This window comes from Sapajus apella, unplaced genomic scaffold, assembly GCF_009761245.1.
Source record: "Sapajus apella isolate SASKATOON/1434 unplaced genomic scaffold, GSC_monkey_1.0 scaffold42, whole genome shotgun sequence".
NCBI lineage: Eukaryota > Metazoa > Chordata > Mammalia > Primates > Cebidae > Sapajus > Sapajus apella.
Genome location: NW_022436982.1, coordinates 14873205 through 14887346, shown reverse-complemented (window position 1 = coordinate 14887346; position 14142 = coordinate 14873205). Strand labels below are relative to the sequence as shown.

The 14142-nt window shown below is 42.9% G+C and overlaps 1 protein-coding gene and 1 pseudogene across 2 annotated transcripts in view; both read left to right on the top strand.

Annotated features, from left to right (window-relative positions):
- Positions 1–14142, top strand: part of ADAMTSL1 (ADAMTS like 1) — a 423754-nt gene that overhangs the window by 360367 nt on the left and 49245 nt on the right.
- LOC116566169 lies at positions 185–1024 on the top strand (annotated as a pseudogene). Its single transcript, XR_004275770.1, has one exon. The product of XR_004275770.1 is annotated as a 40S ribosomal protein S6 pseudogene (transcript).

Here is a 14142-nt window from a genome sequence, read left to right as displayed (position 1 = left end):
GCTTCATTGATTCGGCTGTTAAAACTTGTGTATGCTTTCCGAAGTTTTTGTGTTGTGTTTTTCAGCTCCATTAAGTCATTTATACTCTTCTCTAAGCTGTTTATTCTTGTTAGCATTTCATCACACCTTTTCTCAAGGTTCTTAGTTTCTTTGCATTGGGTTAGAACATGTTCTTTTATCTTTTCCGTGATGCCTGGAAGGTGTATACCTGCTTCAAGATGAAGCTGAACATCTCCTTCCCAGCCACTGGCTGCCAGAAACTCATTGAAGTGGACGATGAACGCAAACTTCGTACTTTTTATGAGAAGCGTATGGTGACAGAAGTTGCTGCTGACGCTCTGGGTGAAGAATGCAAGGGTTATGTGGTCCGAATCAGTGGTGGGAACGACAAACAAGGTTTCCCCATGAAGCAGGGTGTCTTGACTCATGGCCGTGTCCGCCTGCTACTGAGTAAGGGGCATTCCTGTTACAGACCAAGGAGAACTGGAGAAAGAAAGAGAAAATCAGCTCACGGTTGCATTGTGGATGCTAATCTGAGTGTTCTCAACTTGGTTATTGTAAAAAAAGGAGAGAAGGATATTCCTGGACTAACTGATACCACTGTGCCTTGTCGCCTGGGGCCCAAAAGAGCTAGCAGAATCCACAAACTTTTCAATCTCTCTAAAGAAGATGATGTCCGCCAGTATGTTGTAAGAAAGCCCTTAAACAAAGAAGGTAAGAAACCTAGGACTAAAGCACCCAAGATTCAGCGTCTTGTTACTCCACGTGTCCTGCAGCACAAACGGCGGCCTATTGCTCTGAAGAAGCAGCGTACTAAGAAAAACAAGGAAGAGGCCGCAGGATATGCTAAACTTTTGGCCAAGAGAATGAAGGAAGCTAAAGAGAAGCACCAGGAACAAATTGCGAAGAGACGCAGACTTTCGTCTCTGCGAGCTTCTACTTCTAAATCTGAATCCAGTCAGAAATAAGATTTTTTGAGTAACAAATAAATAAGATCAGACTCAAAAAAAAAAAAAAAAAAAAAGAAAGAACATGTTCTTTTAGCTCAGCGAAGTTTCTTATTACCCACCTTCTGAAGCCTGTTTCTGTCAATTCATCAGATTCATTCTCCATCCAGCTTTGTTCCTGTGCTGTGATTAGTTGTGATCCCTTGGTGGCAGAGAGGCATTCTGATTTTGGGTGTTTTCATCCTTTTTGCACTGGTTTCTTCCCATCTTTGTGGATTTATCTACCTGTGGTAGATTTGTAGCTGGTGACTTTCGGATGGGGTCTCTGAGTGGGCGTCGTTTTTGTTGATGATGAAATTATTTCTTTCTGTATTTTAGTTTTCCTTCTAACAGTCAGGTCCCTCTGCTGTAGGACTGCTGGAGGTCCACTCCAGATCCTGCTTGCCTGGGGATCACCTGTGGCAGCTGCAGAACAGTAAGGGTTACTGTCAGCTGCTTCTTACCTGCCAGATGTCAGCCTGAGCTCTCCTTTATGAGGTGTCTCTTTGGACATGCGGGGCTCAGGGAGCTGCTTGAGGAGCAGTCGGTCCCTTATAGGAGCTCAAGTGGTGAGCTGTGAGCTCTGTTGTTCTGTTCGGAGCTGCTGGGCAGGTACGTTTAAGTCTGGTGCAGCAGAACTCATAACCGCCTTTTTTCCCAGATGTTCTGTCCTGGGATGGTGGGGTTTTATTTATAAGTTCCTGACATGCTGCTGTCTTTTTTCAGAGCTGCCCTGCCCAGCAAGGAGGTAGCCTGGTCATAGTCTGCCAGCAGAGGCATTACTGAGCTGCCGTGGTCTCTGCCCAGCTGCGCTGTGAACTTCCTTGCAGTTTTGTTTATAGAGGTAACTAGTTAGAACTGCCTCAGTAATTGCCGTCTGCCTCAGTATTGGCGGACTGCCTCAGTAATGGCAGACTGCCTCGGTAATAGTGGATTGCCTGGGTAGTGGCGGACTGCTTTGGTTATGGTGGATGCCCCTCCCCCAACAGAGCTGGACTGTCCTGGGTCCAGCTGTGCTTGCTGCAAAACTCTCATTCCAGAGCATTTCAGATTACTGGTCTTTGTTGGCTGGGACCCGTCGAGTCAGATCACCTGGCTCCCTGTTTCGGCCGCCTTGTTTTCAGTTGAATAGGTGACTCTGTCTCCCAGGCGTTCCAGGTGCCAGTTGAAACAGCCACCCAGATTTGTGTGAGTTTTTGTGTGGAGACCCACTGTGCTGGCTGAAACAGCTGTGCTGGAAACTCCTGGTGCTTTTCAGCCTGGGAATCTCCTGGTCTGTAGGCAGCAGTAACTCGTTTGGAAATGTGGTGATCACTCACCCTCTGCATTGTTCTTGCTGGGAACTGCACTCCAGAGCTGTTCCTATTTGGTCATCTTGGATCCGCCCCTTCCAAAATTACTTCTTTCTCCAACACTGAGGTTAAGACTAGGACACTCCTACAAATAGTATCACACTGGTACAAAAACTATGGTTGGAATACAGGACCCAGGTCTGGAGTCCAAAGGCAGAGCTCACAGTGTTGACACATAACCCTCTCAAAGTAGGAGGGTATATCAGAAAACAGTTGAATAAATATTAATATCCAAAGTTGAAATTTCCTGTTAAAGGACCTAGGAAAGCACTGTCCCAAAGGTAGGTCCATTTACTTATTCAAGAAGTATTTATCAAGTGTCTGCTATGCGCCAAACACTGTACTGTGAGCCAAGGGCATACAGCAAATCAGATAAAGACAAACCTAGTCCTCATTCATTTAACTAAAAAACTGTATATTGAGCATCTAATTTACTACACCAGGCACTGTTCTAGCTACTGAGGACACAGTAATAAGCCAGACAAATCGATGCTGCTAGTCCTGTGCATTGTAATTCCAGTGGGGGCACTTAGAGTCTGGTGGGAAAGTAGTTCAAGTAGGAGGAGCATGATGGAAAGGGGAGGAGCTGGGGGCTCTTCAGGTCTCAGCTTGAGCAAGGTAACTTTGAGAAAGCATGTTTGAGCAAGATTGGAAGACGGAAAGAGGTTAGCCAGGTGAGCAGAGGTGATGAGCACTTCAGGCAGAGGAACCGGCAGAGGTTATACAGAATGAGAAAACCTTTCAAGATCCTTTTTGGTCAGAGGTAAGCGGGAGTGGCCTTGACAAGGCTGAAGAGGGAGATGGACAAACTGCTGGAGCTCGGTAAGCCACTGAAGACGTGTACACTGTCCTGACTGCAGTGGGGGATTTTCACCAGCTTAAAAACAAGAGACAGATTGTCTGATTTGTGCTTTTAAAAGCTTATTCTGGCTGGTGTGTAGAGGATGGTTTTTAAGGGGAAGGGGCTGGATAGAGTACCCTGTTCAGAAAGGTGTCGCAGTGTTCCCGGTGACCGTAGAGTACTGTGGCATACAGTACAGAGATGGGAAGAAAGACGGAAGTGGATGAATTCAGGGATCTGTAGCAGGTAACTTCAATGGGACTTGGTAAATAGACTAATATGAGAAGGGAAACATCAGCCGTAGAACGAACAGAGTTTCAAAGGCATCGGCTTTGTGGGGGTTTTCTCACTGAACCTCTCACGTGCCTCCTAGTAGTGGTGACACAACTCAGACCACTCAAGCCGAGATGTTAGAACAAATCGAGAGTTACATAGGTGTGCAGCGCAGAAAGCGTAGTTACAAGGAGGAGGATAGTCCAAAGCTTCTGTTCGCTAAGTCCTGCTCATTTCCTTAATGTCTGCCTGCTCAGCCTTTATTAAATGCTCGGTCCTGTGCCTTTCTCCCAGTTTTTGAACAGTTCGGAAGTGTTAGGAGGGACAGAAAGTCGACCATGAGTGTGAGAAAAGCTCTATAGGTTGCCCAGGAAGTCAAAAGGAACAGGAGAGGGGAATGCTTTCTTCGTTGAAAGGGGAATCTGGTGGGTTGGGGGGCTTTTAACAGAGGAACAGCTCAAAGGATAAGGCAGAGTATTCCATACACTGATACAATAGACACATTCTTACTGAGTACATTCCGTGTTTCCAGCACCATGGAAGGCAGCAGAGACAAAACAGACAAAAGCCCCTCCTCTCATAGAATGATGTTATAGTAGGAGAAATAGAAAATAAACATAGAGATCCAGGCACGGTGGCTCACACCTGTAATCCCAACACTTTGGGAGGGTGAGGTGGGCAGGTCTTGAGGTCAAGAGATGGAGACCATCCTGGCCAACATGGCGAAACCCTATCTCTACTAAAAATACAAAAATGAGCTGGGCGTGGTGGCATGCACCTGTAATCCCAACTACTCCAGAGGCTGAGGCAGGATAAACATATAAAGAAGCAAATGGCATCATATGGTAGAAGGTGATAAGTGCCATAAAGAAAATGAAGTGGGATAAGAGGGATAGGTGGTACCTATGTGGGAAGGACGTTCCGACCAGGTCAGAGAGCGCTCACTGAGAAAGCAGTCCTTGAGCAAAGACATGAATGTGTGCTCTTGAGCCTTCACGCGTCTGGAGAGAGAAAGGAGGAGAGCATCCCAGGCACAGAAAGAGTCAGAGCAGAGTTCTGCCTGCATGAGACACGCATGCCTAGAGTATTCCACGAACAACAGAAAGGCCAGTGTGGCCACAGTGGGATAACAGAAGGAGTACACAGGAGGAGAGAAGATCAGAGGCAACCAGGCAGCAGGCAAATTGTATAACCCCTTGTAAATGGTCATGTTAAAGCAACAGTGAGAGAAAAATCTATAAATGCCCACATTCATAAACAGATGCAATATTGCAATGAGCATCATGGGCTTTTCCAGCATTAGACGAGGGCAGGCAGAAGTGATTTCTTTTATTGGAAACCATGTGGCCAACTGCATGTTATAGAGCTGACTCTAGTAAAGCAGGGGCTTATCAGGCTGGCTGTGGTACAAGCCAATATTGCTGATTTAATTTGGCTTACATGTGCTGGGCACCTGCTCTGTCTACCTGGCCCTGAGCTTCTGCAGCACGTGACTGGCCATTTCCTTCATCTAGCAAGAAGGTCCCAATTGCACAATAGAATGAGCTGGGAAGTTTAGGAAAAGATACTCTAACAAAGACCAATTAATTCAAGATCTCAGGGTAGGACGAGGCATCAGTACTTTTAAAAATTCTCGGGGATTGACTAGAGTTTAAAAGTTACTTCTCCATCTTCTACTACCCGTGTATAATAGGAGCTGGCATGGGAAAATGGCATGCTTAATCATTTAAAATATTTTAACCTGACATTCAAGGCTCTTTGCTATTCAGACCTAGCCTTTCCATCCATCCTTTCATCCTATTTCTCTCTCAGATAATTCCTTCATTCCAGTCGAACCTATCCCTCACCCTTGCCATGGCCTTCAGCCTCATGTAGCATGCATGCCTGGAATACCCTCCCTTACCCCACCATATCTATCTAATCCTAAAAATTTTTGAGGCACATGCACATCCATAAATATAAAAAGATATCAGAGCATAAGTGACACTTAAAATAGTTGGACACAGAAAGCAAGGCAGTAAATCTCACTGCCTAGCCACTGTTCTGAGCCATAGCGAGCATGCAGCCTCTTAGAGTGCCCCAGCCTGGAATGATCACTCTCTGCTGACTTCCTGAAGTGCCTACTCTAGACCAGGGTTGGACAGACATTTTCTGTAAAGTGCCAGATAGGAAATGGTTTAGGCATTGTGAGCTATAAGGCCCCTATTGCAGGTATTCAACTCTGCAGCTGTAGAGTGAAAGCGGCTATAGAGCATAAGTAAATGAATGGGTATGTCTGCGTTCTAATAAAACTTTATTTATGGAAACAAGACTGGATTTGGCACTCGGGCCATTCCCTTTGATAACATTAGCCTATGTTAGATAAGAAAAAGGAAAAGGCTTTTGCCTACTAGTGAACCAAAACTAATGAAAAGAGCATGAACTTTGGAATCAGAGTTGAACTGTGGTCAACCACATAACCTTAATGCATCTTCCTTTCTCATCAACCTCTGCTTTCAGTCACCAGTGTGATACTTAGCCTACCTCACCTTATATTGTTGGAAATATTTGTTATCTGTGTCATGCCTTCCGAGTAGATTTAGGTCCTGGGGATGGAAAAGGCTGCATGAGTATTTTTAGGTGATTTAAAACAGGACTGGGTAACAGGGCCTTGACTTGGAAGGCCTCTCGAGTTGTTTTCATCTCTCATTTCTATTCTAATTGTAGCTTTATCATCCGTCCCACATACCTCCACCCTTCACCCCACCCTGCACATTTCCTACAGCCTGAATTCTTTTTGTATAGCCTGGATCAGGCACTTCCTGGATCCAATTATGTGATAATGCACACAATGACAGTTAGTGAATACCCTGGGCCACACCTGTTGGGAAGCCATTTTTTACCATAATTGTGTGGAAGACTAAGGCCATCACTACTTCCTCTCTGAGTTGTGGGAACAGCAAGTTCTGATGGTCAAAGGTTAGGTAAAAATTCACACTGGGGACCCACCCAACAGGTGGTAAGGAAGGTGATATCAAGGAAGGACAGGGATGCTGGGAAGGAGAGGACTGGCCCACTGGAGGACTGGGAAAGGAAGACGGAGGGAAAGGGAAGGACTCATGTCAAAGAGACGTGAGTCAGTATCTGTTTCCCCATTTACACTGGAAGCCTGAGGTTTTATGTCACAAGGAAAGTGCTTCTGGTTTCCTAGAACTTTGCTCACAAAGAGAATATGCTTTCCTATTAAGAAGAAAGGTCAGCATTTTGTGGTTATTTATGGCTCCTGTTTATATACTTTTGTATTTTTTTTTAAGTAAAATCCAAAGTGGAGTATAGAGACCCCATAGGGACTGCAGAAAGCTCTATAGCACATCGAGTGTAAAACTAGATTGGCATTTCAGAGGATATTTACAAGAAAGCCACAGGAAGGAATACAGCAGTTCTTTGGACTGAAGTGCACATCCATAAATATAAAAAGACATCAGAGCATAAGTGACACTTAAAATAGTTGGACACAGAAAGCAAGGCAGTAAATCTCACTGCCTAGCCACTGTTCGGAGGCATAGCCAGCACCCAGGCATGGGTTTATTTAAAGACTCTAGATAGGAAATGAGGACCTTGAGAAAACACACTCACACTTGCTCCTGCCCTTTTCTGGCAACAGGACACAATTCCCAGGCCCATGTGCCCTCCCTACTACGTCTAACTGGAATGATGTGAATGAGTTTCATGTCCCTGAAATAGACAGGTATTCAAAGTCCATCAGTGGGAAAACAAAAAACTCTACTCTCTCCCCAGTAAATCCTTCCTCAGTTCTTGAGAATATTCGCTCTTGCTCTGTGCCCCGTTGTGTTTGGTGGTGCTGTCATGGCAGTTTTACAACACTCTCGGAGCCCAGAGGCTGACTGTAGAAGTGAGGGCAGGATTATGGCCTAAGGCCTTGCTGTGATCTATGAAGGGAGAGGCAGACCCTCCTGCCCTGGTTCCCAGCAGACTTTGTAGGAGAGAGAGGACAGGACATCTCAGTCAGAAAAGCTGTTTCCAAATCCTGAGCATCTGATTCCTCATCTATAAATCAGTGCTGTTGGCCCTGCCCTCTTTTTGAAATAGAGGGATCGGGAAAGTTAAGATTTCCCTTAGGGACCAGGTCCTGGAAGCAGAAATAAAGAAGATAAATTCTGGCCTCAGTCAACCTAGCGTTTTATTAACTTACTCATTTTATGCTGTTCTTATTTCCTTTCTGTATTTGCTAATTAATTTAGCTTCCTTTTTAGTTGAGTTCCCTTTGATAATACCAGCCAATCTCAGGTAAATTAAGCAAGAAAAAGGAAAGAGTATCTGCCTACTCAGCATAGAATTATAGTAGGGGTTAAATGAGATACCATAAGCAAAGTGCCCAGTTTAGTGCTTGCTACAAAGTGAATGCTAATAAAGGTTCATTTTTTTTTTTAACCTGTTCTCTTCCTTGTTGAAAATCTAAGTTCATTCTCTTTCTCACTGTGGTCTACCACAAGTTCTTCTGTAAATTATAGAATCAGAACTTGATTGCCATTGTGAATGTAAATTACTGACTGAAAAATCATTTGGGAGACAGGTACCATATGGGAGGGTTTATTCTGTGCCAAGCTCCGAATGGGAGCAGAGACGTTCAAGGTGTGGCCACCAACATCAAGAGATTTTGTATCTAGTTAGAGAAGATCAACACAGAAGCAATGGTGAGAAAGCAGCATGAGAAATATGTGAGAAAGGGGAATAAAGAGAGTGCTGAATACCTGCACTGTGGATTTCTGATAAAAGAGGAAGGCTGTAGTCCTCCCCTGGAAATTGTTTCCATCTAGCTGTTAGCAGTGGCAAATCCAAACAGGTCTGCAGCAACTCAGTTCTTGCCTCCTTGGAGGAAAGAATTTATTCCACGGGCATAAGGCAGAGTGAGAGACTGAGGCAAGTTTTAGGGCAGGAGTGAAAGTTTCTTTCTAAAGAAGAAAAAAACTTTTCTGAAAAGTTTTAGAGCAGGAATCCCATTACTGGGTATATATGCAAAGGATTATAAATCATTCTGTTATAAAGACACATGCACACGTATGTTCATTGCAGCACTGTTCACAATAGCAAAGACTTGGAACCAACCCAAATGTCCATCAACCATAGATCGGATAAAGAAAATGTGCCACATATACACCATGGAATACTATGCAGCCATAAAAAACAATAAGTTCATGTCCTTCATAGGGACATGGATGAATCTGGAAACCATCATTCTCAGCAAACTGACACAGGAACAGAAAACCAAACACTACATGTTCTCATTCATAGGTGGATGTTGAACAATGAGAACATGTGGACATAGAGAGGGAAGCATCACACACTGCAGTCAGTTGGGGGGTGCTAGGGGAAGGACAGCGGGGAGTGGGGATGGTGGGGAAGGATAATGTGAGGAGAAATACCAGATATAGGTGATGGGAGGATGAAGGCAGCAAACCACCTTGCCATGTATGTACCTTTGTAACAATCCTGCATGATCTGCACATGTACCCCAGAACCTAAAGTACAATAATAAAAAAAAAAAAAAAAAAGTTTTAGAGCAGGAACAAAAGGAAGGAAAGTACATGTAGAAGAGGGCCAAGCCGTAACTTGAAAGATCCAAGTGCTCTGTTCAGGGTTGGCGTGGGGTTTTCTACATCGGCATGATCCCAGGGTTTGTGTCCCTTCTTTTCTGATTCTTCCCTTGGTGTGGGCTGTCGGCATGAGCAGTAGCCTGCCACCACTTGGGAGGGGCCGCATGTACAGTACATTTCCTGAAGTTGTGAGCATGCTCACTTGAGGTGTCTTTCCCTTACCAGTCAGACGTTCCTAGAGGAAGGTCATATACCAGTTAAACTCCACCATTTTGCCTCTTAGTGTACATACTTGAGCCCATTTGCCCAGCTCCTGAGATCTTGTCTGGAAGCTTCAGGTGTTTTCTACCAGGAGATTGCCTTTCCCTGGCACTGGATGCAGCCAATTATTATTTTAGGGAGACAATTTAACAACTGCCTGACCATCACCTGATGGTTGTCTGATGTTCCTGAAGGGGTGCCCTCTTCTGCCCTGTTCATGTCTGCCTAACTACCTACTCCAACATATCCATCTAACCCCATGCTGTCTTCTGGGGTACTTTACATGCACCTTACAGCTTGCATAGCACATAGTTGGGGGCAGGCTCTGGAGCCAGAATGCACGGCTCTGCCACTTACTAATAGTTGCATGCTTGGGCAAATTTTGGAAGTCCTCTCTGCCTTTGATTGTTAAAATGGAGGTAATAACTGGATATATCTTCAGGGTTTTTGAAAGGAATAAATGAGGTAATATATGTAAAGCTCTTAGAATGGTGCCTTCCCACATAGTAAATGCTCAGTTACCATTAGTCATCCTTATTTTCATAGTACTTGCTCTTGCCCTGGCCACTTCTTGAAGTGGAAGATTCAGGCCCCAATCAGCCTATCTTTTCATTAACTTGCTCATTTTATGCAGTTCTTATTTCCTTGTTGTATTTGTTAGTTAATTTAACTTACTTTTTAGTTGAGTTCCCTTTGATAATATCAGCCTATCTTCAGTTAAATTAAGAAAAAGGAAAGGGCTTTTTCCTACTAATGAACCAAAACTAATGAAAAGAGCATGACCTTTGGAATCAGAGTTGAACTATGGTCAAACCATATAACCTTAATGAGCCTACCTTTCTCATCAGTACACTACAGTGGGTTGATTAACTGCCCCTCAAGACTGATTTGAGAATCAAATTAGATTAAATATGTAAAAATAGTTTGTAAACTGTAAAGTACTCTGTAAAATCTAGTTGTTGCCTTATTCCTAGGACCAGAAATAAAGATGGCTGCTAAGGTAGGATTTCTAGGACCCCATGGAGAATGCAGATGTTGAGAGAAGATTTTGGACTACTTGTGGTTTCCTTACTTGTTATTTGCTATACACTAGAATATAGATGATACTGTTTCTTTAAGGAACCTGGGGGTTGGGGAGATGCTGGCTGTCCTGGAGAGTGCTGTTCATCAAATGCAACTATCTCATGGCATCTGAGTAGACTTCATGGGGAAATGGGTCCTAAACAACAGATTAGGATTAGACAGGCCAAGACAGGAACATAGGTGGGAATTAGACATCTCTCTCTGTGTGACTGCCCAACAGGTTATTTTGCCTGCTGCCCAGCAGGAATCAGTTTATCAAGACAGGGGAACTGCAAAAAAGGAAGACTTTAACTCACACAGAGCTAGCTAAATGGGAAACCAGCATTTTAGTACTCAAATCAGTCCCCCCAAAATTTGGAGTCTATGGTTTTTCAATGATAGTTTGGCAGGTTAGGGAATGGGTACTGCTGATTGGTTAGGGATGCAATCATAGGGTTGTGGGAAATGGTCCTTGTGTGTGCTGAGTCCACTTCTGAGAGGGGCCACAGGGCCAGTTAATAGGTCCAGGTGGAGCCATTGATCATCAGAAATGCTGGTTATCATTTACGTCTTCACCTTAGGCGAATTCAGGCTCCTTTCATCCTCCTAGCCTGGTGGTCTTACATTAACTTTACAAAGGCAGTTTAGATTCTCGAAGGGCTATTATCATTTAAACTGTAAACTACATGTCTCCGAAAGTTAGCTTGGCCCAAGCCCAAGACTGATTAATGGCAGTTTGGAAGCTAAAGGCAAGGTAGGGGTTGGTTAGATAAGATCTCTTTCACTTTAGTAATTTTCTCACTGTTAGAATTTTTGCAAAAGCGATTTCACATGAGAGACAGGGAGGAACACCAACCCAGGAGATTAAGTTCCTGTTCTAAATCCAGTACTTGGCCTGTGGAGTCTCGACACTTGGATTCACTGTGTGTGTGCATGTGTGTATGTGTGTGTACATGTGTGTGTGTGTGTGTGTGTGTGCAAATAGCTGATTATAATAGAACCAAAACTCAAGCAGCTCTCCAAGATATTGTCTGCCAACAAGGGGGGTTGTAATCTTTCACCTTTTCATGTGCTACATCTGCTGTGTTTTGGAAAAGTTTGGAAAAGTTGAGTTCAGCTAATATTGTGGAAATAAAGTGACTCTCGTCTCATAATTAGCTAGTTTTTCCCATCACAAAGCAAGAGAATTACTATGCAGCTTCTGCGTCATAATACCTTTTTGTCTTCAGTTTTGAAATCATTCCAACATACATGCGTGTGTGCATGCACATGTGCAGACACACACACACACACATACACCCCTTAACTTCCTCTCCTTATTGCCCAGTGGTATTGGCATTGATATGATTAATATAATCATAGGTTCCCTAAGGGTCTCCCCAGATTTTAAGGCCCTCTGACTTAAAAGAAAAAAAAAAGCAGCTAATTTTATTGCATTTTGTTCTTGAAAGGAGAAAAAGAGAAGGGTATGGTTTTCTTTGGGGCACAGGTTTGTATATGGTTTTTTTTTTTTAATTTCAAAAATGTACCTAATAAATACACAAGAAACTTGGAACACTGGTTGCCTGTGAGAAGAGGAACCAGGTAGTTGAGGGAGATGGATGTGAGGAAGACTTTTCACATGTTTCCTCTTGGTACCTTTTAAACTTTGAATCAAGTTTATTTCTTGACTATTCAAGAATAGATGAGTAGAACGGATGATAGAGATGTCAGTAGCAGAGGCAAGGTGCAAAGGAGGGAGGAGAGAGGACAGAGAGAAAGAGCTAGAGAAGAGAGAAAATGAATAGATGGGCTGTAGAAATTAACATAATAAGTCTCTGAACCTGGTAAACTGGGTGGGGGAAGAAAACATAGAAAGTGTCAATCAACTCTCAAACAGTTTTTTAGTGACATGGACCATATTATGACTATCATCAACCCATATGAATCATTAAATCTGTTCTCAATATGCAATCTCATATTCTCCAAAGGAATATAAAATTATTGACAAAGGTTACAGTTGTCAATTATTTTTGATCTGGTTGAATTACTTCTCCCCACCTTCCCGGTTAAGTCTCAGGGTGAGGTCTTTGGACATAGATGTCTCTCTGAGTGGGAACCTAAGGTGAATTAGGATTGGGAACCTGATTCACTTCCACAAATATTCTTTTGCACATCTACTCTGTGGCAAGAATTCAGATATCTTGCCCATCACAGAGCTTACAGATTTGGGTCTCCCATTCCACAGGGCCTCAGAAACACAAGGTTAATGACTTGGAAAACAACCTCCCTTTGCTGGTAGAAAAAAGGTAGGGAAAATGAGCCAGAATCATATCTTGGCACCATTAAAATCCCCTTAAGGAACACATTGGTATAGTTGGGCTTGAAGTTTTTGTGTAAATGTTTTCATGAGCATTCCAGGTGAAACATTTTGCCGGACATCCCTGTGCTAGGGTTATAGGTAACATTCCTGAAAATAGAAAAGGATTCCTGCTCTTTTTGAAAAATTGTTAAAAAAAAAAAAAAAAGGCATTTTGCTGAGCATCTGCTGTGTTCTCTACACATGATAACCTGTCAAAGCAAATCTTACAAAATGCATCAGGCCAGAGGTAGGTTAGGCCAAAGGAGAAAATGATGATGATGATAACTGTATTCCTGCTCTGGAAGCATAATGTAGTAATATGTCTGTATCTGTTCAAGAGTTCAAACTCTTTTATCCTTCACCTTTAACACCTTATCTCTGAAAGGATGTAGAAAGACCAGTTTAGCTCATAAAACATCATTCTATCAAGAATCTTTTTATGTGAAAATCTATTATGATTATGGAATTCTTCATTTCTCTGTCAGCAGTGCCTGCTTGAAAATAATGAGCTCCTGGTACATTTTGTTGCCAAGGAGATAAGTCCAAAAATTCATTCAAGGACCTTTCTAGAACCTGGCAGGGACCATTGTGTGTAATGTGCGACTCTTTGAAGTGGTGTCAGGAGAGAGAAACCAGCACAAGCCTGTGTGTCTGATGTCCTGCCAGCTTCCTGATGCCAGAAAAAGAATTTAGGCCCAGAAGAAAATGACCATGGCATTCTTAGATCCACAGTAAAAACTGCACCTCCTCTTAATTCTTTTCCTTGTAATCCTGTTGTTCTCTATATTAATGAACTTTCCTGGCATCTCAGATTCTCACTGAAAGACACGGTTCAGAAACTGCTTCATGATGGTTCATAAAATGCATATCAGAGAGATAGAGAGGACCACGAGATTTGAATGAAGAGCTTCTGCTAAGCACACTGCAATTTTGTCAAACATGGTATAACTGCAGAGAGAAAAATATTATAAAAAGTTAAATTAGAGTAAAAGTAAAGGAAAACAACGCTTTTGTTAAGCAATTATTACAACCCTTTTTTCAGGATCTAAACATCTTTTATACAAACCTTGATTATGAAATGATGGTTTTTTGATTCATTAATATATAAGTATTGCTAATTCAGATTATTATGATTTGGCTAACTAAACTTAATTTTAAAGAATTTTTAGTTTTTTAGTTTTATGGTTGACATAGCAATGATAAACTGGTTTTTCCCAAATGATAAGAAGGATTTTTTTTTTTTTGAGATGGAGTCTCACTCTGTCACCCAGGCTAGAGTGCAGTGGCAAGATCTCAGCTCACTGCAACCTCCACCTCCCGGGTTCAAGCAATTCTTGTGCCTTGGCCTCCTGAGTAGCTGGGATTACAGACTTGCACCACCATACCTGACTAATTTTTGTATTTTTAGTAGAGACAGGGTTTCATCATGTTG